At 41.2% G+C, this 27,303-nt stretch overlaps 4 long non-coding RNA genes across 4 annotated transcripts; all 4 read left to right on the top strand.

Annotated features, from left to right (window-relative positions):
- Positions 1-226: 226 nt before the first annotated feature.
- Positions 227-2,803, top strand: LOC148679599 (uncharacterized). The gene is made up of 3 exons (XR_015944996.1): positions 227-817; positions 1,077-2,206; positions 2,404-2,803. It is a non-coding gene; the product is annotated as an uncharacterized LOC148679599 (long non-coding RNA).
- Positions 2,804-6,780: 3,977 nt separating this feature from the next.
- LOC147840733 (uncharacterized) lies at positions 6,781-9,564 on the top strand. Its single transcript, XR_015510015.2, has 3 exons — positions 6,781-7,422; positions 7,509-8,848; positions 9,046-9,564. It is a non-coding gene; the product is annotated as an uncharacterized LOC147840733 (long non-coding RNA).
- Positions 9,565-12,033: 2,469 nt separating this feature from the next.
- On the top strand, positions 12,034-15,781 carry LOC147840732 (uncharacterized). The gene is made up of 3 exons (XR_015510018.2): positions 12,034-13,639; positions 13,726-15,065; positions 15,263-15,781. It is a non-coding gene; the product is annotated as an uncharacterized LOC147840732 (long non-coding RNA).
- Positions 15,782-17,550: 1,769 nt separating this feature from the next.
- Positions 17,551-19,541, top strand: LOC147840731 (uncharacterized). Its single transcript, XR_015510031.1, has 3 exons — positions 17,551-17,603; positions 17,658-18,940; positions 19,138-19,541. It is a non-coding gene; the product is annotated as an uncharacterized LOC147840731 (long non-coding RNA).
- Positions 19,542-27,303: the final 7,762 nt, after the last annotated feature.

Raw genomic sequence — 27,303 nt, 5'->3', positions numbered from 1 at the left:
ATGAATTAGCATGTTACTAGCATGATTCTAGTATGAATTAGCATGTCACATAGCATGCTTAGGTGGTTGCTAGGGTATTCTGAGTGGTTGCTAAGTCGTTGCTAGGCAGTTGCTAGGGTGTCCTGAGTGGTTGCTAGGTGGTTGCTAAGATGTTGCTAGGCGGTTGCTAGGCTGTTGCTAGGTGGTTGCTATGGTGTTCTGAGTGGTTGCTAGGTGGTTGCTAAGGCATTGCTAGGCGGTTGCTAGGGTGTTCTGAGTGGTTGCTAAGATGTTGCTAGGTGGTTGCTAGGGTGTTCTGAGTGGTTGCTAAGGTGTTGCTAGGCGGTTGCTAGGGTGTTCTAAGTGGTTGCTAGGTTGTTGCTAAGGTGTTGCTAGGTGGTTGCTAGGGTGTTCTGAGTGGTTGCTAGGTGGTTGCTAAGGTGTTGCTAGGTGGTTGCTAAGGAGTCCTAAGTGGTTGTTAAGCGGTTGCTAAGGTGTTGCTAGGTGGTTGCTAGGGTATTCTGAGTGGTTGCTAAGGCGTTGCTAGGCGGTTGCTAGGGTGTCCTGAGTGGTTGCTAGGTGGTTGCTAAGGTGTTGCTAGGTGGTTGCTAGGGTGTCCTGAGTGGTTGCTTGGTGGTTGCTAAGGCGTTGCTAGGCGGTTGCTAGGGTGTTCTGACTGGTTGCTAGGTGGTTGCTAAGGTGTTGCTAGGCGGTTGCTAAGGTGTCCCAAGTGGTTGCTTGGTGGTTGCTAAGGTGTTGCTAGGTGGTTGCTAAGGTATTCTGAGTGGTTGCTAAGGCGTTGCTAGGCGGTTGCTAGGGTGTCCTGAGTGGTTGCTAGGTGGTTGCTAAGTTGTTGCTAGGTGGTTGCTAGGGTGTCCTGAGTGGTTGCTTGGTGGTTGCTAAGGCGTTGCTAGGCGGTTGCTAGGGTGTTCTGACTGGTTGCTAGGTGGTTGCTAAGGTGTTGCTAGGCGGTTGCTAAGGTGTCCCAAGTGGTTGCTTGGTGGTTGCTAAGGTGTTGCTAGGTGGTTGCTAAGGTATTCTGAGTGGTTGCTAAGGCGTTGCTAGGCGGTTGCTAGGGTGTCCTGAGTGGTCACTAGGCCCTTATTAAGGCATTACTAGGCCGTTGCTAGGTGGTTGCTAGGCGATTGCTAGGGTAATTTGGATGGTTGCTAGGCAGTTGCTAGGGTACCCTGGTTGGTTACTAGGCAAGCCTCACATACATGCCTGATAAAACATTTATACTTAGTAAGCATTTCTAGCAAGTTACAGTACTTGGCTAGTCAATATTAGCATGTAGCTAATCACTGCTAGCATGTGTAGCATTTAGGAAGTTCCGTTTGCTAGCATGAGTCAAACGAGCCAATCTCCAAGTCTCTACGATGTTCTGATGCTGAGATATAGCTGTTGATGAATGGTTGCTAGGGTACTCTGTTTTGTTGCTATGGGCGAGGTTACAGAGTGCACTTGATTGTGGTTTGCTGTCTAAGTCAAATGAACCAACCCCCATGTCTCTATGACACTGCTATGCAAAGATATGCATCTTGGCCTATTTTAATGGAAGTCTATGGAATCAATTTGGGGGCGTGGCTTGTGAGCTTCATTATCATATTGAGATGCTCATTGGTTGTCTGAGTCAGATGAGCCATCTCGCAAGTCAATAGGACACTGCTATGCAAAGATATGCATGTAGGCCAGTTATTAACGTCAGTCTAGTATGAATTAGCATGTTACTAGCATGATTCTAGTACAAATTAGCATGTCATTAGCATGTTTCCAGTATGAGTTAGCATGTCATTAGCATGATTAGCATATGAGTAGCATGTTGCTAGCATGATTGGCATGTCATTAGCATGTTAGAATTATAAGCATTTGATAGCACAGCTAATTACAGTCTATAGGACAGTTGCTAGGGTGCAGTATGTGGTAGTTAGGGGTGTGGCTAGAAAGTTAAAAGCTCATCAGTTATTGGTAGTTTGGTAGTCTGAGTTAAATGAGCTCAGCCATTAGTCTGTAGGACAGTCTGATGCAGAGTTATGAGCTCACAAAGTTTGATCCCATGTTAAGTCAATGAGTCTTTTGTAATGGAAGTCTACGGGACAGTTGCTAGGGTGCAGTATGTGATAGTTAGGGGTGTGGCTAGAAAGTTAAAAGCTCATCAGTTATTGGCAGATTGGTAGTTGGAGTTAAATGAGCTCAGCCATTAGTCTGTAGGACAGTCTGATGCAGAGTTATGAGCTCACAAAGTTTGATCCCATGTTAAGTCAATAAGAGTTTTTTGAATGGAAGTCTACGGGACAGTTGCTAGGGTGCAGTATGTGGTAGTTAGGGGTGTGGCTAGAAAGGTAAAAGCTCATCAGTTATTGGCAGTTTGGTAGTCTGAGTTAAATGAGCTCAGCCATTAGTCTGTAGGACAGTCTGATTCAGAGTTATGAACTCACAAAGTTTGATCCCATGTTAAGTCAATGAGAGTCTTTTGAATTGAAGTCTATGGGACAGTTACTAGGGTCCAAAAGTGGTTGCTAGGGCGTGGCTAGAAAGTTTAAAGGTGATCAGTCATTGACAGTTTGATAGTCTGAGTTAAATGAGCTCAGTTAGAGTTCTGTGCGACAGTCTGACGCAGAGTTACGAGGTCACAAAGTTTGGTCCAATGTTAAGTCTATGGGATTTTTCCGACAGTCCCGGGACGTTTTTCGGAAAACCGAAAGTTGGATCAGTCTGAGGAGATATGGCATACCGAGTCAGACCAGTTTGGAGGTCTGGTGTGAGTTTGGTGGTAATAGCTTGAAAGTTCAAGGAGTAGATAGAGTTTGAATTTTAGTCTCAGAAGAAGAATAATAATAAAATTAACTAGACAGTAAAGTTCGTCGAGACAAACTTTGAGGCTGGCTTGACAAAGCCTGTTGGTAATAGTTTATTTAGTTTAAAAACAGTTTGAAAAAGTATAAGTAGCATGTTATTAGCATGATTCTAGCATGAATTAGCATGATACTACCATGGATTAGCATGTTATTAGCATGGGATGTAGTACAAATTAGCATTTTATTAGCATGATTCTAGTATAAATTAGCATGTTATTAGCATGCTTCTAGCATGAATTAGCATGTTACTAGCATGATTCTAGAATAAATTAGCATGTCACTAGCATGATTCTAGTATGAATTAGCATGCTACTAGAATGATTCTAGCATGAATTAGCATGTTACTAGCATGATTCTAGCATGAATTAGCATGTTACTAGTATGATTCTACCATGAATTAGCATGTTACTAGCATGATTCTAGCATGCATTAGCATGTTACTAGCATGATTCTAGTATGAATTAGCCTGTTACTAGCATGAATCTAGTATGAATTAGCAGGTTATTAGCATGATTCTAGCATGAATTAGCATGATTCTAGTATGAATTAGCATGTTACTAGAATGATTCTAGCATGAATTAGCATGTTACTTGCATGATTCTAGCATGAATTAGCATGTTATTAGCATGATTATAGTATGAATTAGCATGTTACTAGCATGAATCTAGCGTGAATTAGCCTGTTATTAGCATGATTTTAGCATGCATTAGCATGATTCTAGTATGAATTAGCATGTTATTAGCATGATTCTAGTATGAATTAGCATGTTATTAGCATGATTGTAGTATGAATTAGCATGTTACTAGCATGATTCTAGTATGAATTAGCATGTCACATAGCATGCTTAGGTGGTTGCTAGGGTATTCTGAGTGGTTGCTAAGTCGTTGCTAGGCAGTTGCTAGGGTGTCCTGAGTGGTTGCTAGGTGGCTGCTAAGATGTTGCTAGAGTGTTGCTAGGTGGTTGCTATGGTGTTCTGAGTGGTTGCTAGGTTGTTGCTAGGCAGTTGCTAGGGTGCTCTGATTGGTTGCTAGGTGGTTGCTAAGGTCTTGCTAGGCGGTTGCTAGGGTGTTCTAAGTGGTTGCTAGGTTGTTGCTAAGGTGTTGATAGGTGGTTGCTAGGGTGTTCTGAGTGGTTGCTAGGTGGTTGCTAAGGTGTTGCTAGGGGGTTGTTAAGGAGTCCTAAGTGGTTGCTAGGTGGTTGCTAAGGTGTTGCTAGGTGGTTGCTAGGGTGTTCTGAGTGGTTGCTAAGGCGTTGCTAGGCGGTTGCTAGGGTGTCCTGAGTGGTTGCTAGGTGGTTGCTAAGGTGTTGCTAGGTGGTTGCTAGGGTGTCCTGAGTTGTTGCTTGGTGGTTGCTAAGGCGTTGCTAGGCGGTTGCTAGGGTGTTCTGACTGGTTGCTAGGTGGTTGCTAAGGTGTTGCTAGGCGGTTGATAAGGTGTCCCAAGTGGTTGCTAGGTGGTTGCTAAGGTGTTGCTATGTGGTTGCTAGGGTATTCTGAGTGGTTGCTAAGGCGTTGCTAGGCCGTTGCTAGGGTGTCCTGAGTGGTCGCTAGGCCCTTACTAAGGCATTACTAGGCCGTTGCTAGGTGGTTGCTAGGCGGTTGCTAGGGTAATTTGGGTGGTTGCTAGGCAGTTGCTAGGGTACCCTGGTTGGTTACTAGGCAAGCCTTACATACATGCTTGATAAAACATTTATACTTAGTAAGCATTTCTAGCAAGTTACAGTACTTGGCTAGTCAATATTAGCATGTAGCTAATCACTGCTAGCATGTGTAGCATATAGGAAGTTCCGTTTGCTAGCATGAGTCAAACGAGCCAATCTCCAAGTCTCTACGATGTTCTGATGCTGGGATATAGCTGTTGATGAATGGTTGCTAGGGTACTCTGTTTTGTTGCTATGGGCAAGGTTACAGAGTGAACTTGAATGTGGTTGGCTGTCTAAGTCAAATGAACCAACCCCCATGTCTCTATGACACTGCTATGCAAAGATATGCATCTTGGCCTATTTCAATGAAAGTCTATGGAATCAATTTGGGGGCGTGGCTTGTGAGCTTCATTATCATATTGAGATGCTCATTGGTTGTCTGAGTCAGATGAGCCATCCCCCAAGTCAATAGGACACTGCTAAGCAAAGATATGCATGTAGGCCAGTTATTAACATGAGTCTAGTATGAATTAGCATGTTACTAGCATGATTCTAGTACAAATTAGCATATCATTAGCATGTTTCCAGTATGAGTTAGCATGTCATTAGCATGATTAGCATATGAGTAGCATGTTGCTAGCATGATTGGCATGTCATTAGCATGTTAGAATTATAAGCATTTAATAGCACAGCTAATTACAGTCTATAGGACAGTTGCTAGGGTGCAGTATGTGGTAGTTAGGGGTGTGGCTAGAAAGTTAAAAGGCCATCAGTGATTGGCTGCTGGCTAGACTCAGTTAAATGAGCTCAGCCATTAGTCTGTATGACAGTCTGATGCTGAGTTATGAGCTCACAAAGTTTGATCCCATGTAAAGTCAATGAGAGTCTTTTGTAATGGAAGTCTACGGGACAGTTGCTAGGGTGCAGTATGTGATAGTTAGGGGTGTGGCTAGAAAGTTGAAAGCTCATCAGTTATTGGCAGTTTGGTAGTCTGAGTTAAATGAGCTCAGCCATTAGTCTCTATGACAGTCTGATGCAGAGTTATGAGCTCACAAAGTTTGATCCCATGTTAAGTCAATGAGAGTCTTTTGAATGGAAGTCTACGGGACAGTTGCTAGGGTGCAGTATGTGGTAGTTAGGGGAGTGGCTATAAAGTTAAAAGCTCATCAGTTAATGGCAGATTGGTAGTCGGAGTTAAATGAGCTCAGCCATTAGTCTCTATGACAGTCTGATGCAGAGTTATGAGCTCACAAAGTTTGATCCCATGTTAAGTCAATGAGAGTCTTTTGAATAGAAGTCTATGGGACAGTTACTAGGGTCCAAAAGTGGTTGCTAGGGCGTGGCTAGAAAGTTTAAAGGTGATCAGTCATTGGCAGTTTGATAGTCTGAGTTAAATGAGCCCAGTTAGAAGTATGTGTGACAGTCTGACGCAGAGTTATGAGCTCACAAAGTTTGATCCAATGTTAAGCCTATGGGATTTTTCCGACAGTCCCGGGACATTTTTCGGAAAACCGAAAGTCGGATCAGTCTGAGGAGATATAGCAACACGAGTCAGAATAGTTTGGAGGTCTGGAGCAAGTTTGGTGGTAATAGCTCAAAAGCTCTAGGAGGAGATAGAGTTAGAAATTTAGTCTCAGAAGATTAATAAAAAAAAAAAAAAAAATAATAATAAGTTTAAATAGCATTTCAGTAGTCTGGCTTTGACAAGCCAGCCTAATAATAATAATAAGTTTAAATAGTAGAACAGTAGTCTGGCTTTGACAAGCCAGCCTAACTAGACAGTAAAGTTCGTCGAGACAAACTTTGAGGCTGGCTTGACAAAGCCTGTTGGTAATAGTTTATTTAGTTTAAAAACAGTTTGAAAAAGTATAAGTAGCATGTTATTAGCATGATTCTAGCATGAATTAGCATGATTCTAGCATGAATTAGCATGATTCTAGCATGGATTAGCATGTTATTAGCATGAGTGTAGTACAAATTAGCATGTTATTAGCATGATTTTAGTATGAATTAGCATGTTATTAGCATGATTCTAGCATGAATAAGCATGTTACTAGCATGATTCTAGAATAAATTAGCATGTCACTAGCATGATTCTAGTATGAATTAGCATGCTACTAGCATGATTCTAGCATGAATTAGCATGTTACTAGTATGATTCTAGCATGAATTAGCATGTTACTGGCATGATTCTAGCATGCATTAGCATGTTACTAGCATGATTCTAGTATGAATTAGCCTGTTACTAGCATGATTCTAGTTTGAATTTGCATGATTCTAGTGTGAATTAGCATGTTATTAGCATGATTCTAGCATGAATTAGCATGTTATTAGCATGGTTATAGTATGAAATAACATGTTACTAGCATGATTCTAGCGTGAATTAGCATGTTATTAGCATGATTCTAGCATGCATTAGCATGTTACTAGCATGATTCTAGTATGAATTAGCATGTTACTAGCATGATTCTAGTATAAATTAGCATGTTACTATCATGATTCTAGCATGAATTAGCATGTTACTAGCATGATTCTAGCATGAATTAGCATGTTATTAGCAAGATTCTATTATAAATTAGCATGTTATGAGCATGATTGTAGTATGAATTAGCATGTTACTAGCATGATTCTAGTATGAATTAGCATGTCACATAGCATGCTTAGGTGGTTGCTAGGGTATTCTGAGTGGTTACTAAGTCGTTGCTAGCCAGTTGTTAGGGTGTCCTGAGTGGTTGCTAGGTGGTTGCTAAGGTGTTGCTAGGCGGTTGCTAGGGTGTTCTGAGTGGTTGCTAGGTGGTTGCTAAGGTGTTGCTAGGTGGTTGCTAAGGTGTCCTAAGTGGTTGCTAGGTAGTTGCTAGGGTATTCTGAGTGGTTGCTAAGGCGTTGCTAGGGGGTTGCTAGGGTGTCCTGAGTGGTTGCTAGGTGGTTGCTAAGGCATCGCTAGGTGGTTGCTAGGGTGTCCTGAGTGGTTGCTAGGTGGTTGCTAAGGCGTTGCTAGGCAGTTGCTAGGGTGTTCTGAGTGGTTGCTAGGTGGTTGCTAAGGTGTAGCTAGGCGGTTGCTAAGGTGTCTCAAGTGGTTGCTAGGTGGTTGCTAAGGTGTTGCTAGGGTATTCTAATTGGTTGCTAAGGCGTTGTCAGGCGGTTGCTAGGGTGTCCTGAATGGTCGCTAGGCCCTTACTAAGGCATTACTAGGCCGTTGCTAGGCGGTTGCTAGGGTAATTTGGGTGGTTGCTAGGCAGTTGCTAGGGTACCCTGGGTAGTTACTAGGCAAGCCTCACATACATGCTTGATAAAACATTTAAACTAAGTAAGCATGTTTAGCAAGTTACAGTACTTGGCTAGTCAATATTAGCATGTAGCTAATCACTGCTACCATGTGTAGCATATAGGAAGTTCCGTTTGCTAGCATGAGTCAAACGAGCCAATCTCCAAGTCTCTACGATGTTCGGATGCTGAGATATAGCTGTTGATGAATGGTTGCTAGGGTACTTTGTTTTGTTGCTATGGGCGAGGTTACAGAGTGCACTTGAATGTGGTTGGCTGTCTAAGTCAAATGAACCAACCCCCATGTCTCTATGACACTGCTATGCAAAGATATGCATCTTGGCCTATTTTAATGGAAGTCTATGGAATCAATTTGGGGGCGTGGCTTGTGAGCTTCATTATCATATTGAGATGCTCATTGGTTGTCTGAGTCAGATGAGCCATCCCCCAAGTCAATAGGACACTGCTATGCAAAGATATGCATGTAGGCCAGTTATTAACATGAGTCTAGTATGAATTAGCATGTTACTAGCATGATTCTAGTACAAATTAGCATGTCATTAGCATGTTTCCAGTATGAGTTAGCATGTCATTAGCATGATTAGCATATGAGTAGCATGTTGCTAGCATGATTGGCATGTCATTAGCATGTTAGAATTATAAGCATTTGATAGCACAGCTAATTACTGTCTCTAGGACAGTTGCTAGGGTGCAGTATGTGGTAGTTAGGGGTGTGGCTAGAAAGTTAAAAGGCCATCAGTGATTGGCTGCTGGCTAGACTGAGTTAAATGAGCTCAGCCATTAGTCTCTATGACAGTCTGATGCTGAGTTATGAGCTCACAAAGTTTGATCCCATGTTAAGTCAATGAGAGTCTTTTGTAATGGAAGTCTACGGGACAGTTGCTAGGGTGCAGTATGTGGTAGTTAGGGGTGTGGCTACAAAGTTAAAAGCTCATCAGTTATTGGCAGATTGGTATTCAGAGTTAAATGAGCTCAGCCATTAGTCTGTAGGATAGTCTGTTTCAGAGTTATGAGCTCACAAAGTTTGATCCCATGTAAAGTCAATGAGAGTCTTTGTAATGGAAGTCTATGGGACAGTTGCTAGGGTGCAGTATGTGGTAGTTAGGGGTGTGGCTACAAAGTTAAAAGCTCATCAGTTATTGGCAGATTGGTATTCAGAGTTAAATGAGCTCAGCCATTAGTCTGTAGGATAGTCTGTTTCAGAGTTATGAGCTCACAAAGTTTGATCCCATGTAAATTCAATGAGAGTCTTTGTAATGGAAGTCTACGGGACAGTTGCTAGGGTGCAGTATGTGGTAGTTTGGGGTGTGGCTAGAAAGTTAAAAGCTCATCAGTTATTGGCAGTTTGGTATTCGGAGTTAAATGAGCTCAGCCATTAGTCTGTAGGATAGTCTGATTCAGAGTTATGAGCTCACAAAGTTTGATCCCATGTTAAGTCAATGAGAGTCTATTGAATGGAAGTCTATGGGACAGTTACTAGGGTCCAAAAGTGGTTGCTAGGGCGTGGCTAGAAAGTTTAAAGGTGATCAGTCATTGGCAGTTTGATAGTCTGAGTTAAATGAGCCCAATTAGAAGTCTATGCAACAGTCTGACGCAGAGTTATGAGGTCACAAAGTTTGATCCAATGTTAAGTCTATGGGATTTTTCCGACAGTCCCGGGACGTTTTTCGGAAAACCGAAAGTCGGATCAGTCGGAAAAGATATAGCATAAAGAGTCAGACCAGTTTGGAGGTCTGGTGTGAGTTTGGTGGTAATAGTTTGAAAGTTCAAGGAGCAGATAGATTTTGAATTTTAGTCTCAGAAGAAGAATAAATAAAAATAATAATAATAAGTTTAAATAGGATAACAGTAGGTTGGCTTTGACAAGCCAGCCTAATAAGTTTAGAAAGGATAACAGTAGTCTGGCTTTGACAAGCCAGCCTAATTAGCATGATTCTAGCATGGATTAGCATGTTATTAGCATGAGTGTAGTACAAATTAGCATTTTATTAGCATGATTCTAGTATGAATTAGCATGTTATTAGCATGATTCTAGCATGAATTAGCATGTTACTAGCATGATTCTAGAATAAATTAGCATGTCACTAGCATGATTCTAGTATGAATTAACATGCTACTAGCATGATTCTAGCATGAATTAGCATGTTACTAGTATGATTCTAGCATGAATTAGCATGTTACTGGCATGATTCTAGCATGCATTAGCATGTTACTAGCATGATTCTAGTATGAATTAGCCTGTTACTAGCATGATTCTAGTTTGAATTAGCATGATTCTAGTGTGAATTAGCATGTTATTAGCATGATTCTTGCATGAATTAGCATGTTATTAGCATGGTTATAATATTAATTAACATGTTACTAGCATGATTCTAGCGTGAATTAGCATGTTATTAGCATGATTCTAGCATGCATTAGCATGTTACTAGCATGATTCTAGTATGAATTAGCATGTTACTAGCATGATTCTAGTATAAATTAGCATGTTACTATCATGATTCTAGCATGAATTAGCATGTTACTAGCATGATTCTAGCATGAATTAGCATGTTATTAGCAAGATTCTATTATAAATTAGCATGTTATGAGCATGATTGTAGTATGAATTAGCATGTTACTAGCATGATTCTAGTATGAATTAGCATGTCACATAGCATGCTTAGGTGGTTGCTAGGGTATTCTGAGTGGTTACTAAGTCGTTGCTAGGCAGTTGTTAGGGTGTCCTGAGTGGTTGCTAGGTGGTTGCTAAGGTGTTGCTAGGCGGTTGCTAGGGTGTTCTGAGTGGTTGCTAAGGTGTTGCTAGGTGGTTGCTAAGGTGTCCTAAGTGGTTGCTAGGCAGTTGCTAGGGTATTCTGAGTGGTTGCTAAGGCGTTGCTAAGGGGTTGCTAGGGTGTCCTGAGTGGTTGCTAGATGGTTGCTAAGGCATCGCTAGGTGGTTGCTAGGGTGTCCTGTGTGGTTGCTAGGTGGTTGCTAAGGCGTTGCTAGGCAGTTGCTAGGTTGTTCTGAGTGGTTGCTAGGTGGTTGCTAAGGTGTTGCTAGGCGGTTGCTAAGGTGTCCCAAGTGGTTGCTAGGTGGTTGCTAAGGTGTTGCTAGGTGGTTGCTAGGGTATTCTAATTGGTTGCTAAGGCGTTGCTAGGCGGTTGCTAGGGTGTCCTGTGTGGTCGCTAGGCCCTTACTAAGGCATTACTAGGCCGTTGCTAGGCGGTTGCTAGGGTAATTTTGGTGGTTGCTAGGCAGTTGCTAGGGTACCCTGGGTGGTTACTAGGCAAGCCTCACATACATGCTTGATAAAACATTTATACTTAGTAAGCATGTCTAGCAAGTTACAGTACTTGGCTAGTCAATATTAGCATGTAGCTAATCACTGCTAGCATGTGTAGCATATAGGACGTTCCGTTTGCTAGCATGAGTCAAACGAGCCAATCTCCAAGTCTCTACGATGTTCTGATGCTGAGATATAGCTGTTGATGAATGGTTGCTAGGGTACTCTGTTTTGTTGCTATGGGCGAGGTTACAGAGTGCACTTGAATGTGGTTGGCTGTCTAAGTCAAATGAACCAACCCCCATGTCTCTATGACACTGCTATGCAAAGATATGCATCTTGGCCTATTTTAATGGAAGTCTATGGAATCAATTTGGGGGCGTGGCTTGTGAGCTTCATTATCATATTGAGATGCTCATTGGTTGTCTGAGTCAGATGAGCCATCCCCCAAGTCAATAGGACAATGCTAAGCAAAGATATGCATGTAGGCCAGTTATTAACATGAGTCTAGTATGAATTAGCATGTTACTAGCATGATTCTTGTACAAATTAGCATGTCATTAGCATGTTTCCAGTATGAGTTAGCATGTCATTAGCATGATTAGCATATGAGTAGCATGTTGCTAGCATGATTGGCATGTCATTAGTATGTTAGAATTATAAGCATTTGATAGCACAGCTAATTACAGTCTATAGGACAGTTGCTAGGGTGCAGTATGCGGTAGTTAGGGGTGTGGCTAGAAAGTTAAAAGCTCAACAGTTATTGGCAGATTGGTAGTTGGAGTTAAATGAGCTCAGCCATTAGTCTGTAGGATAGTCTGATGCAGAGTTATGAGCTCACAAAGTTTGATCCCATGTTAAGTCAATGAGAGTCTTTTGTAATGGAAGTCTACGGGACAGTTGCTAGGGTGCAGTATGTGGTAGTTAGGGGTGTGGCTAGAAAGTTAAAAGCTCATCAGTTATTGGCAGATTGGTAGTTGGAGTTAAATGAGCTCAGCCATTAGTCTGTAGGACAGTCTGATTCAGAGTTATGAGCTCACAAAGTTTGATCCCATGTTAAGTCAATGAGAGTCTTTTGAATGGAAGTCTATGGGACAGTTTCTAGGGTCCAAAAGTGGTTGCTAGGGCGTGGCTAGAAAGTTTAAAGGTGATCAGTCATTGGCAGTTTGATAGTCTGAGTTAAATGAGCCCAGTTAGAGTTCTGTGCGACAGTCTGACGCAGAGTTACGAGGTCACAAAGTTTGGTCCAATGTTAAGTCTATGGGATTTTTCCGACAGTCCCGGGACGTTTTTCGGAAAACCGAAAGTCCAATCAGTCTGAGGAGATATAGCATACCGAGTCAGAATAGTTTGGAGGTCTGGTGTGAGTTTGGTGGTAATAGTTCGAAAGTTCAAGGAGGAGATAGATTTTGATTTTTAGAGTCAGAAGAAGAATAATAATAACTAGACAGTAAAGTTCGTCGAGACAAACTTTGAGGCTGGCTTGACAAAGCCTGTTGGTAATAGTTTATTTAGTTTAAAAACAGTTTGAAAAAGTATAAGTAGCATGTTATTAGCATGATTCTAGCATGAATTAGCATGATTCTAGCATGAATTAGCATGATTCTAGCATGGATTAGCATGTTATTAGCATGAGTGTAGTACAAATTAGCATGTTATTAGCATGATTTTAGTATGAATTAGCATGTTATTAGCATGATTCTAGCATGAATAAGCATGTTACTAGCATGATTCTAGAATAAATTAGCATGTCACTAGCATGATTCTAGTATGAATTAGCATGCTACTAGCATGATTCTAGCATGAATTAGCATGTTACTAGTATGATTCTAGCATGAATTAGCATGTTACTGGCATGATTCTAGCATGCATTAGCATGTTACTAGCATGATTCTAGTATGAATTAGCCTGTTACTAGCATGATTCTAGTTTGAATTTGCATGATTCTAGTGTGAATTAGCATGTTATTAGCATGATTCTAGCATGAATTAGCATGTTATTAGCATGGTTATAGTATGAAATAACATGTTACTAGCATGATTCTAGCGTGAATTAGCATGTTATTAGCATGATTCTAGCATGCATTAGCATGTTACTAGCATGATTCTAGTATGAATTAGCATGTTACTAGCATGATTCTAGTATAAATTAGCATGTTACTATCATGATTCTAGCATGAATTAGCATGTTACTAGCATGATTCTAGCATGAATTAGCATGTTATTAGCAAGATTCTATTATAAATTAGCATGTTATGAGCATGATTGTAGTATGAATTAGCATGTTACTAGCATGATTCTAGTATGAATTAGCATGTCACATAGCATGCTTAGGTGGTTGCTAGGGTATTCTGAGTGGTTACTAAGTCGTTGCTAGCCAGTTGTTAGGGTGTCCTGAGTGGTTGCTAGGTGGTTGCTAAGGTGTTGCTAGGCGGTTGCTAGGGTGTTCTGAGTGGTTGCTAGGTGGTTGCTAAGGTGTTGCTAGGTGGTTGCTAAGGTGTCCTAAGTGGTTGCTAGGTAGTTGCTAGGGTATTCTGAGTGGTTGCTAAGGCGTTGCTAGGGGGTTGCTAGGGTGTCCTGAGTGGTTGCTAGGTGGTTGCTAAGGCATCGCTAGGTGGTTGCTAGGGTGTCCTGAGTGGTTGCTAGGTGGTTGCTAAGGCGTTGCTAGGCAGTTGCTAGGGTGTTCTGAGTGGTTGCTAGGTGGTTGCTAAGGTGTAGCTAGGCGGTTGCTAAGGTGTCTCAAGTGGTTGCTAGGTGGTTGCTAAGGTGTTGCTAGGGTATTCTAATTGGTTGCTAAGGCGTTGTCAGGCGGTTGCTAGGGTGTCCTGAATGGTCGCTAGGCCCTTACTAAGGCATTACTAGGCCGTTGCTAGGCGGTTGCTAGGGTAATTTGGGTGGTTGCTAGGCAGTTGCTAGGGTACCCTGGGTAGTTACTAGGCAAGCCTCACATACATGCTTGATAAAACATTTAAACTAAGTAAGCATGTTTAGCAAGTTACAGTACTTGGCTAGTCAATATTAGCATGTAGCTAATCACTGCTACCATGTGTAGCATATAGGAAGTTCCGTTTGCTAGCATGAGTCAAACGAGCCAATCTCCAAGTCTCTACGATGTTCGGATGCTGAGATATAGCTGTTGATGAATGGTTGCTAGGGTACTTTGTTTTGTTGCTATGGGCGAGGTTACAGAGTGCACTTGAATGTGGTTGGCTGTCTAAGTCAAATGAACCAACCCCCATGTCTCTATGACACTGCTATGCAAAGATATGCATCTTGGCCTATTTTAATGGAAGTCTATGGAATCAATTTGGGGGCGTGGCTTGTGAGCTTCATTATCATATTGAGATGCTCATTGGTTGTCTGAGTCAGATGAGCCATCCCCCAAGTCAATAGGACACTGCTATGCAAAGATATGCATGTAGGCCAGTTATTAACATGAGTCTAGTATGAATTAGCATGTTACTAGCATGATTCTAGTACAAATTAGCATGTCATTAGCATGTTTCCAGTATGAGTTAGCATGTCATTAGCATGATTAGCATATGAGTAGCATGTTGCTAGCATGATTGGCATGTCATTAGCATGTTAGAATTATAAGCATTTGATAGCACAGCTAATTACTGTCTCTAGGACAGTTGCTAGGGTGCAGTATGTGGTAGTTAGGGGTGTGGCTAGAAAGTTAAAAGGCCATCAGTGATTGGCTGCTGGCTAGACTGAGTTAAATGAGCTCAGCCATTAGTCTCTATGACAGTCTGATGCTGAGTTATGAGCTCACAAAGTTTGATCCCATGTTAAGTCAATGAGAGTCTTTTGTAATGGAAGTCTACGGGACAGTTGCTAGGGTGCAGTATGTGGTAGTTAGGGGTGTGGCTACAAAGTTAAAAGCTCATCAGTTATTGGCAGATTGGTATTCAGAGTTAAATGAGCTCAGCCATTAGTCTGTAGGATAGTCTGTTTCAGAGTTATGAGCTCACAAAGTTTGATCCCATGTAAAGTCAATGAGAGTCTTTGTAATGGAAGTCTATGGGACAGTTGCTAGGGTGCAGTATGTGGTAGTTAGGGGTGTGGCTACAAAGTTAAAAGCTCATCAGTTATTGGCAGATTGGTATTCAGAGTTAAATGAGCTCAGCCATTAGTCTGTAGGATAGTCTGTTTCAGAGTTATGAGCTCACAAAGTTTGATCCCATGTAAATTCAATGAGAGTCTTTGTAATGGAAGTCTACGGGACAGTTGCTAGGGTGCAGTATGTGGTAGTTTGGGGTGTGGCTAGAAAGTTAAAAGCTCATCAGTTATTGGCAGTTTGGTATTCGGAGTTAAATGAGCTCAGCCATTAGTCTGTAGGATAGTCTGATTCAGAGTTATGAGCTCACAAAGTTTGATCCCATGTTAAGTCAATGAGAGTCTATTGAATGGAAGTCTATGGGACAGTTACTAGGGTCCAAAAGTGGTTGCTAGGGCGTGGCTAGAAAGTTTAAAGGTGATCAGTCATTGGCAGTTTGATAGTCTGAGTTAAATGAGCCCAATTAGAAGTCTATGCAACAGTCTGACGCAGAGTTATGAGGTCACAAAGTTTGATCCAATGTTAAGTCTATGGGATTTTTCCGACAGTCCCGGGACGTTTTTCGGAAAACCGAAAGTCGGATCAGTCGGAAAAGATATAGCATAAAGAGTCAGACCAGTTTGGAGGTCTGGTGTGAGTTTGGTGGTAATAGTTTGAAAGTTCAAGGAGCAGATAGATTTTGAATTTTAGTCTCAGAAGAAGAATAAATAAAAACTAGACAGTAAAGTTCGTCGAGACAAACTTTGAGGCTGGCTTGACAAAGCCTGTTGGTAATAGTTTATTTAGTTTAAAAACAGTTTGAAAAAGTATAAGTAGCATGTTATCAGCATGATTCTAGCATGCATTAGCATGATTCTAGCATGGATTAGCATGCTATTAGCATGAGTGTAGTACAAATTAGCATTTTATAAGCATGATTCTAGTATAAATTAGCATGTTATTAGCATGCTTCTAGCACGAATTAGCATGTTACTAGCATGATTCTAGAATAAATTAGCATGTCACTAGCATGATTCTAGTATGAATTAGCATGCTACTAGCATGATTCTAGCATGAATTAGCATGTTACTAGCATGATTCTAGCATGAATTAGCATGTTACTAGTATGATTCTAGCATGAATTAGCATGTTACTAGCATGATTCAAGCATGATTCTAGTATGAATTAGCCTGTTACTATCATGAATCTAGTATGAATTAGCAGGTTATTAGCATGATTCTAGCATGAATTAGCATGATTCTAGTATGATTTAGCATGTTACTAGAATGATTCTAGCAAGAATTAGCAAGTTACTCGCATGATTCTAGCATGAATTAGCATGTTATTAGCATGATTATAGTATGAATTAGCATGTTATTAGCATGATTCTAGCATGAATTAGCATGTTACTAGTATGATTCTAGCATGAATTTGCATGTTACTAGCATGATTCTAGCATGCATTAGCATGTTACTAGCATGATTCTAGTATGAAGTAGCCTGTTACTATCATGAATCTAGTATAAATTAGCAGGTTATTAGCATGATTCTAGCATGAATTAGCATGATTCTAGTATGAATTAGCATGTTACTAGAATGATTCTAGCATGAATTAGCATGTTACTCGCATGATTCTAGCATGAATTAGCATGTTATTAGCATGATTATAGTATGAATTAACATGTAACCAGCATGATTCTAGCGTGAATTAGCATGTTATTAGCATGATTTTAGCATGCATTAGCATGTTACTAACATGATTCTAGTATGAATTAGCATGTTATTAGCATGATTCTAGTATGAATTAGCATGTTATTAGCATGATTGTAGTATGAATTAGCATGTTACTAGCATGATTCTAGTATGAATTAGCATGTCACATAGCATGCTTAGGTGGTTGCTAGGGTATTCTGAGTGGTTGCTAAGTCGTTGCTAGGCAGTTGCTAGGGTGTCCTGAGTGGTTGCTAGGTGGTTGCTAAGATGTTGCTAGGCGGTTGCTAGGGTGTTGCTAAGTGGTTGCTAGGGTGTTCTGAGTGGTTGCTAGGTGGTTGCTAAGGCATTGCTAGGCGGTTGCTAGGGTGTTCTGAGTGGTTGCTAGGTTGTTGCTAGGCAGTTGCTAGGGTGCTCTGATTGGTTGCTAGGTGGTTGCTAAGGTCTTGCTAGGCGGTTGCTAGGGTGTTCTGTGTGGTTGCTAAGATGTTGCTAGGTGGTTGCTAGGGTGTTCTGAGTGGTTGCTAAGGTGTTGCTAGGCGGTTGCTAGGGTGTTCTAAGTGGTTGCTAGGTTGTTGCAAAGGTGTTGCTAGGTGGTTGCTAGGGTGTTCTGAGTGGTTGCTAGGTGGTTGCTAAGGTGTTGCTAGGTGGTTGCTAAGGAGTTCTAAGTGGTTGCTAGGCGGTTGCTAAGGTGTTGCTAGGTGGTTGCTAGGGTATTCTGAGTGGTTGCTAAGGCGTTGCTAGGCGGTTGCTAGGGTGTCCTGAGTGGTTGCTAGGTGGTTGCTAAGGTGTTGCTAGGTGGTTGCTAGAGTGTCCTGAGTGGTTGCTTGGTGGTTGCTAAGGCGTTGCTAGGCGGTTGCTAGGGTGTTCTGACTGGTTGCTAGGTCATTGCTAAGGTGTTGCTAGGCGGTTGCTAAGGTGTCCCAAGTGGTTGCTAGGCGGTTGCTAAGGTGTTGCTATGTGGTTGCTAGGGTATTCTGAGTGGTTGCTAAGGCGTTGCTAGGCGGTTGCTAGGGTGTCCTGAGTGGTCGCTAGGCCCATACTAAGGCATTACTAGGCCGTTGCTAGGTGGTTGCTAGGTGGTTGCTAGGGTAATTTAGGTGGTTGCTAGGCAGTTGCTAGGGTACCCTGGCTGGTTACTAGGCAAGCCTCACATACATGCTTGATAAAACATTTATACTTAGTAAGCATTTCTAGCAAGTTACAGTACTTGGCTAGTCAATATTAGCATGTAGCTAATCACTGCTAGCATGTGTAGCATATAGGAAGTTCCGTTTGCTAGCATGAGTCAAACGAGCCAATCTCCAAGTCTCTACGATGTTCTGATGCTGAGATATATCTGTTGATAAATGGTTGCTAGGGTACTCTGTTTTGTTGCTATGGGCAAGGTTACAGAGTGAACTTGAATGTGGTTGGCTGTCTAAGTCAAATGAACCAACCCCCATGTCTCTATGACACTGCTATGCAAAGATATGCATCTTGGCCTATTTTAATGAAAGTCTATGGAATCAATTTGGGGGCGTGGCTTGTGAGCTTCATTATCATATTGAGATGCTCATTGGTTGTCTGAGTCAGATGAGCCATCCCCCAAGTCAATAGGACACTGCTAAGCAAAGATATGCATGTAGGCCAGTTATTAACATGAGTCTAGTATGAATTAGCATGTTACTAGCATGATTCTAGTACAAATTAGCATGTCATTAGCATGTTTCCAGTATGAGTTAGCATGTCATTAGCATGATTAGCATATGAGTAGCATGTTGCTAGCATGATTGGCATGTCATTAGCATGTTAGAATTATAAGCATTTAATAGCACAGCTAATTACAGTCTATAGGACAGTTGCTAGGGTGCAGTATGTGGTAGTTAGGGGTGTGGCTAGAAAGTTAAAAGGCCATCAGTGATTGGCTGCTGGCTAGACTCAGTTAAATGAGCTCAGCCATTAGTCTGTATGACAGTCTGATGCAGAGTTATGAGCTCACAAAGTTTGATCCCATGTTAAGTCAATGAGAGTCTTTTGTAATGGAAGTCTACGGGACAGTTGCTAGGGTGCAGTATGTGGTAGTTAGGGGTGTGGCTAGAAAGTTAAAAGCTCATCAGTTATTGGCAGTTTGGTAGTCTGAGTTAAATGAGCTCAGCCATTAGTCTATATGACAGTCTGATGCAGAGTTATGAGCTCACAAAGTTTGATCCCATGTTAAGTCAATGAGAGTCTTTTGAATGGAAGTCTACGGGACAGTTGCTAGGGTGCAGTATGTGGTAGTTAGGGGTGTGGCTAGAAAGTTAAAAGGTCATCAGTTATTGGCAGTTTGGTAGTCGGAGTTAAATGAGCTCAGCCATTAGTCTGTATGACAGTCTGATGCAGAGTTATGAGCTCACAAAGTTTGATCCCATGTTAAGTCAATGAGAGTCTTTTGAATAGAAGTCTATGGGACAGTTACTAGGGTCAAAAAGTGGTTGCTAGGGCGTGGCTAGAAAGTTTAAAGGTGATCAGTCATTGGCAGTTTGATAGTCTGAGTTAAATGAGCCCAGTTAGAAGTCTGTGCGACAGTCTGACGCAGAGTTATGAGCTTACAAAGTTTGATCCAATGTTAAGCCTATGGGATTTTTTCGACAGTCCCGGGACGTTTTTCGGAAAACCGAAAGTCGGATCAGTCTGAGGAGATATAGCAACACGAGTCAGAATAGTTTGGAGGTCTGGAGCGAGTTTGGTGGTAATAGCTTGAAAGCTCTAGGAGGAGATAGAGTTAGAAATTTAGTCTCAGAAGAAGAATAATAAAAAAAAATAATAATAATAAGTTTAAATAGCATTTCAGTAGTCTGGCTTTGACAAGCCAGCCTAACTAGCATGTCACTAGCATGATTCTAGTATGAATTAGCATGTCACTAGCATGAGTCTAGTATGAATTAGCATGTTACTAGCATGATTCTAGTGTAAATTAGCATGTTATTAGCATGGTTCTAGCATGAATTAGCATGTTATTAGCATGATTCTAGCATGAATTAGCATGTTACTAGCATGATTCTAGCATGAATTAGCATGTTACTAGCATGATTCTAGCATGAATTAGCATGTTACTAGCATGATTCTAGTATGAATTAGCATAATTCTAGTATGAATTAGCATGTTATTAGCATGATTCTACTATGAGTTAGCATGTTATTAGCATGATTTTAGCATGAGTTAGCATGTTACTAGCATGATTCTAGCATAAATTAGCATGTTACAAGCATGATTCTAGGATGAACTAGTATGGTTCTAGTATGAATTATCATGTTATTAGCATGATTCTAGCATGAATTAGCATGTTACTAGCATGATTCCAGTATGAATTAGCATGTTATTAGCATGATTCTAGCATGAATTAGCATGTTACTAGCATGATTCCAGTATGAATTAGCATGTTACTAACATGATTCTAGCACGAATTAGCATTTTACTAGCCAGATTGTAGCATGAAGTAGTGTTATTAGCATGATTGTAGTAAAATTAGCATGAATTAGCATGTTGTTAGCATGATTCTAGTATGAGTTAGCATGTTACTAGCATGATTCTAGCATGAATTAGCATGTTACTAGCATGATTCTAGCATTAGTTAGCCTGTTATTAGCATGATTCTAGTACAAATTAGCATGTCATTAGCATGTTTCCAGTATGAGTTAGCATGTCATTAGCATGATTAGCATATGGGTAGCATGTTGCTAGCATGATTGACATGTCATTAGCATGTTAGAATTATTAGCATTTTATTGCACAGCTAATTACAGTCTATGGGACAGTTGCTATGGTGCAGTATGTGGTAGTTAGGGGTGTGGCTAGAAAGTTAAAAGGCCATCAGTGATTGGCTGCTGGCTAGACAAAGTTAAATGAGCTCAGCCATTAGTCTGTAAGACAGTCTGATGGAGAGTTATGAGCTTACAAAGTTTGATCCCATGTAAAGTCAATGAGAGTCTTTGTAATGGAAGTCTATGGAACAGTTGCTAGGGTGCAGTTTGTGGTAGTTAGGGGTGTGGCTAGAAAGTTAAAATCTCATCAGTTATTGGCAGTTTGGTAGTCGGAGTTAAATGAGCTCAGCCATTAGTCTGTAGGACAGTCTGATGCAGAGTTATGAGCTCACAAAGTTTGATCCCATGTTAAGTCAATGAGAGTCTGTTGAATGGAAGTCTATGGGACAGTTGCTAGGGTCCAAAAGTGGTTGCTAGGGCGTGGCTAGAAAGTTTAAAGGTGATCAGTCATTGGCAGTTTGGTAGTCTGAGTTAAATGAGCCCAGTTAGAAGTCTGTGCAACAGTCTGACGCAGAGTTATGAGGTCACAAAGTTTGATCCAATGTTAAGTCTATGGGATTTTTCCGACAGTCCCGGGACGTTTTTCGGAAAACCGAAAGTCGGATCAGTCGGAAAAGATATAGCATAAAGAGTCAGACCAGTTTGGAGGTCTGGTGTGAGTTTGGTGGTAATAGTTTGAAAGTTCAAGGAGCAGATAGATTTTGAATTTTAGTCTCAGAAGAAGAATAATAATAATAATAATAAGTTTAAATAGCATAACAGTAGGTTGGCTTTGACAAGCCAGCCTAATAATAATAATAAGTTTAAATAGGATAACAGTAGGTTGGCTTTGACAAGCCAGCCTAATAAGTTTAGAAAGGATAACAGTAGTCTGGCTTTGACAAGCCAGCCTAATAATAAGTTTAAATAGTAGAACAGTAGTCTGGCTTTGACAAGCCAGCCTAACTAGACAGTAAAGTTCGTCGAGACAAACTTTGAGGCTGGCTTGACAAAGCCTGTTGGTAATAGTTTATTTAGTTTAAAAACAGTTTGAAAAAGTATAAGTAGCATGTTATTAGCATGATTCTAGCATGCATTAGCATGATTCTAGCATGGATTAGCATGTTATTAGCATGAGTGTAGTATAAATTAGCATTTTATTAGCATGATTCTAGTATAAATTAGTATGTTATTGGCATAATTCTAGCATGAATTAGCATGTTACTAGCATGATTCTAGAATACATTAGCATGTCACTAGCATGATTCTAGTATGAATTAGCATGCTGCTAGCATGATTCTAGTATGAATTAGCATGTTACTAGCATGATTCTAGCATGAATTAGCATGTTACTAGTATGATTCTAGCATGAATTAGCATGTTACTAGCATGATTCTAGCATGCATTAGCATGTTAGTAGCATGGTTCTAGCATGAATTAGCCTGTTACTATCATGATTCTAGTATGAATTAGCAGGTTATTAGCATGATTCTAGCATGAATTAGCATGATTCTAGTATGAATTAGCATGTTACTAGAATGATTCTAGCATGAATTAGCATGTTACTCGCATGATTCTAGCATGAATTAGCATGTTATTAGCATGATTATAGTATGAATTAGCATGTTACTAGCATGATTCTAGCGTGAATTAGCATGTTATTAGCATGATTCTAGCATGCATTAGCATGTTACTAGCATGATTCTAGTATGAATTAGCATGTTATTAGCATGATTCTAGTATGAATTAGCATGTTACTAGCATGATTCTAGTATAAATTAGCATGTTACTATCATGATTCTAGCATGAATTAGCATGTTATTAGCATGATTCTAGCATGAATTAGCATGTTATTAGCAAGATTCTATTATAAATTAGCATGTTATGAACATGAATGTAGTATGAATTAGCATGTTACTAGCATGATTCTAGTATGAATTAGCATGTCACATAGCACGCTTAGGTGGTTGCTAGGGTATTCTGAGTGGTTACTAAGTCGTTGCTAGGCAGTTGTTAGGGTGTCCTGAGTGGTTGCTAGGTGGTTGCTAAGGTGTTGCTTGGCGGTTGCTAGGGTGTTCTGAGTGGTTGCTAGGTGGTTGCTAAGGTGTTGCTAAGTGGTTGCTAAGGTGTTGCTAGGTGGTTGCTAAGGTGTCCTAAGTGGTTGCTAGGTAGTTGCTAGGGTATTCTTAGTGGTTGCTAAGGCGTTGCAAGGGGATTGCTAGGGTGTCCTGAGTGGTTGCTAGGTGGTTGCTAAGGCATCGCTAGGTGGTTGCTAGGGTGTCCTGAGTGGTTGCTAGGTGGTTGCTAAAGCGTTGCTAGGCAGTTGCTAGGGTGTTCTGAGTGGTTGCTAGGTGGTTGCTAAGGTCTTGCTAGGCGGTTGCTAGGGTGTTCTGTGTGGTTGCTAAGATGTTGCTAGGTGGTTGCTAGAGTGTTCTGAGTGGTTGCTAAGGTGTTGCTAGGCGGTTGCTAGGGTGTTCTAAGTGGTTGCTAGGTTGTTGCTAAGGTGTTGCTAGGTGGTTGCTAGGGTGTTCTGAGTGGTTGCTAGGTGGTTGCTAAGGTGTTGCTAGGTGGTTGCTAAGTAGTCCTAAGTGGTTGCTAGGCAGTTGCTAAGGTGTTGCTAGGTGGTTGCTAGGGTATTCTGAGTGGTTGCTAAGGCGTTGCTAGGCGGTTGCTAGGGTGTCCTGAGTGGTTGCTAGGTGGTTGCTAAGGTGTTGCTAGGTGGTTGCTAGGGTGTCCTGAGTGGTTGCTTGGTGGTTGCTAAGGCGTTGCTAGGCGGTTGCTAGGGTGTTCTGACTGGTTGCTAGGTGGTTGCTAAGGTGTTGCTAGGTGGTTGCTAAAGTGTCCCAAGTGGTTGCTTGGTGGTTGCTAAGGTGTTGCTAGGTGGTTGCTAGGGTATTCTGAGTGGTTGCTAAGGCGTTGCTAGGCGGTTGCTAGGGTGTCCTGAGTGGTCGTTAGGCCCTTACTAAGGCATTACTAGGCCGTTGCTAGGTGGTTGCTAGGCGGTTGCTAGGGTAATTTGGGTGGTTGCTAGGCAGTTGCTAGGGTACCCTGGGTGGTTACTAGGCAAGCCTCACATACATGCTTGATAAAACATTTATACTAAGTAAGCATGTCTAGCAAGTTACAGTACTTGGCTAGTCAGTATTAGCATGTAGCTAATCACTGCTAGCATGTGTAGCATATAGGAAGTTCCGTTTGCTAGCATGAGTCAAACGAGCCAATCTCCAAGTCTCTACGATGTTCGGATGCTGAGATATAGCTGTTGATGAATGGTTGCTAGGGTACTTTGTTTTGTTGCTATGGGCGAGGTTACAGAGTGCACTTGAATGTGGTTGGCTGTCTAAGTCAAATGAACCAACCCCCATGTCTCTATGACACTGCTATGCAAAGATATGCATCTTGGCCTATTTTAATGGAAGTCTATGGAATCAATTTGGGGGCGTGGCTTGTGAGCTTCATTATCATATTGAGATGCTCATTGGTTGTCTGAGTCAGATGAGCCATCCCCCAAGTTAATAGGACAATGCTAAGCAAAGATATGCATGTAGGCCAGTTATTAACATGAGTCTAGTATGAATTAGCATGTTACTAGCATGATTCTTGTACAAATTAGCATGTTATTAGCATGTTTCCAGTATGAGTTAGCATGTCATTAGCATGATTAGCATATGAGTAGCATGTTGCTAGCATGATTGGCATGTCATTAGCATGTTATAATTATAAGCATTTGATAGCAAAGCTTATTACTGTCTATAGGACAGTTGCTAGTGTGCAGTATGTGGTAGTTAGGGGTGTGGCTAGAAAGTTAAAAGGCCATCAGTGATTGGCTGCTGGCTAGACTGAGTTAAATGAGCTCAGCCATTAGTCTCTATGCCTGTCTGATGCAGAGTTATGAGCTCACAAAGTTTGATCCCATGTAAAGTCAATAAGAGTCTTTTGTAATAGAAGTCTACGGGACAGTTGCTAGGGTACAGTATGTGGTAGTTAGGGGTGTGGCTAGAAAGTTAAAAGCTCATCAGTTATTGGCAGATTGGTAGTCCAAGTTAAATGAGCTCAGCCATTAGTCTGTAGGATAGTCTGTTTCAGAGTTATGAGCTCACAAAGTTTGATCCCATGTAAAGTCAATGAGAGTCTTTTGTAATGGAAGTCTACGGGACAGTTGCTAGGGTGCAGTATGTGGTAGTTAGGGGTGTGGCTACAAAGTTAAAAGCTCATCAGTTATTGGCAGATTGGTAGTCGAAGTTAAATGAGCTCAGCCATTAGTCTGTAGGACAGTCTGTTTCAGAGTTATGAGCTCACAAAGTTTGATCCCATGTAAAGTCAATGAGAGTCTTTGTAATGGAAGTCTATGGGACAGTTGCTAGGGTGCAGTATGTGGTAGTTAGGGGTGTGGCTAGATAGTTAAAAGCTCATCAGTTATTGGCAGTTTGGTATTCGGAGTTAAATGAGCTCAGCCATTAGTCTGTAGGACAGTCTGATTCAGAGTTATGAGCTCACAAAGTTTGATCCCATGTTAAGTCAATGAGAGTCTATTGAATGGAAGTCTATGGGACAGTTACTAGGGTCCAAAAGTGGTTGCTAGGGCGTGGCTAGAAAGTTTAAAGGTGATCAGTCATTGGCAGTTTGATAGTCTGAGTTAAATGAGCTCAGTTAGAGTTCTGTGCGACAGTCTGACGCAGAGTTACGAGGTCACAAAGTTTGGTCCAATGTTAAGTCTATGGGATTTTTCCGACAGTCCCGGGACGTTTTTCGGAAAACCGAAAGTCGGATCAGTCGGAAAAGATATAGCATAAAGAGTCAGACCAGTTTGGAGGTCTGGTGTGAGTTTGGTGGTAATAGTTTGAAAGTTCAAGGAGCAGATAGATTTTGAATTTTAGTCTCAGAAGAAGAATAATAAATAAAAATAATAATAATAAGTTTAAATAGCATAACAGTAGGTTGGCTTTGACAAGCCAGCCTAATAATATATAAAAAAAATAATAAGTTTAAATAGGATTTCAGTAGTCTGGCTTGTTTCTCAAGCCAGCCTAATAATAAGTTTACGTGAGATAACAGTATGTTGGCTTTTCAAGCCACCATAATTAATCTGTTGCGGTGATTCTACAGTTGCTATGGAAACACAACAGTAGTTCATTCATTCATTTTTTTTTTTTGGCTTAGTCCCTTTATTACTCCGGGGTCGCCACAGCATAATGAACCGCCAACTTATCCAGCACATGTTCTACACAGTGGATGCCCTTCCAGCCACAACCCATCTCTGGGAAACATCCACACACAGTCATTCACACTCAAACACTACAGCCAAGTTAGTTGATCAGTTCCCCTATAGCGCATGTGTTTTGACTGCGGGGGAAACCAGAGATTCAGAGGAAACCCATGCGAACGCAGGGAGAACATGCAAACTCCACACAGAAACACCAACTGACCCAGCCGAGGCTTGAACCAGCGACCTTCTTGCTGTGAGGCGACAGCACTACCTACTGCAGCACTGTGTTGCCGGTAACACAACAACTACAGTGATTGATCTGTTGTGGTGATTCTACAGTTGCTATGGTAACACAACAACTACAGTAATTGACATCGGCACAATAGCCTAGTGGTTAGTATGTCAACATATGGTGCAGTAGTATGTCAGGGTGTCGTGAGATCAAAACCCGGCTTGAGGACATTAACCCCCCCCCCCCCTCTTTATCTCTTCAACTTCGCTTCCGGTCTAAATACTCTGATGAAGACACTGATGAATCTGATGAAGACAAAAAGGCCAAAAATAAATCTTAAAAAAAAAAATAGTGATTGATCTGTTGTGGTGATTCTACAGTTGCTATGGTAACACAACAACTACAGTGATTGATCTGTTGTGGTGATTCTACAGTTGCTATGGTAACACAACAACTACAGTGATTGATCTGTTGTGGTGATTCTACAGTTGCTTTGGTAACACAACAACTATAGTAAGTGATCTGTTGTGGTGTTTCTACAGTTGCTTTGGTAACACAACAACTACAGAAATTGATCTGTTGTGGTGATTCTACAGTTGCTATGGTAACACAACAACTACAGTGATTGATCTGTTGTGGTGATTCTACAGTTGCTATGGTAAAAAACAACTATAGTAATTGATCTGTTGTGGTGATTCTACAGTTGCTATGGTAACACAACAACTACAGTAATTGATCTGTTGTGGTGATTCTGTATTTGATTATAATGGTAAATGGTCGCAAACAATTTATATTTAAATTAAATTAAATTTTAAATTAAATTCTGCTAAATTAAATGTAATAATGTTCAACTTAATTTGTGTGTTTAAATTCAGCATATATAAATGGTTTGCGACCACTTACCTCAAACATGTTTTCGTAAATGCAGTGAATCCTTTATTCGGTGTATTCCCCGTATGTTTCTCAGCTATGATGTGAATGTTGTAATTGTGAAATTCGGTTATGTTTTTATGACTGATAAATGTTCTGCATTTACAATGATAAACACAATCAATTTTAGGAGACGAGTAGAGGAAACGCCTTTCAGACCGATCGATCACACACACACACACACACACACTCACGCACACGCGGATCTGTTACCGCGCGCCCAGCCCACTCCACACACACACACAGAGACAGATACAGAAGCACACTTGTGTGTGTCCTCTCCTGTTCCCCGGATCAGTGTTCTCCAGCAGCGGCTCTCCGGCGGCGGCTCCCCGGCTTCAGCTTCTCCAGCCCGGGCACGATGCGCGATGGGTCAGGCGTGCGGACACTCGCTGCTC

The sequence above is a fragment of the Danio rerio genome, chromosome 15, assembly GCF_052040795.2.
Source record: "Danio rerio strain M-AB ecotype USA chromosome 15, GRCz13ab, whole genome shotgun sequence".
NCBI lineage: Eukaryota > Metazoa > Chordata > Actinopteri > Cypriniformes > Danionidae > Danio > Danio rerio.
This window is presented reverse-complemented; position numbering and strand designations above follow the sequence as displayed.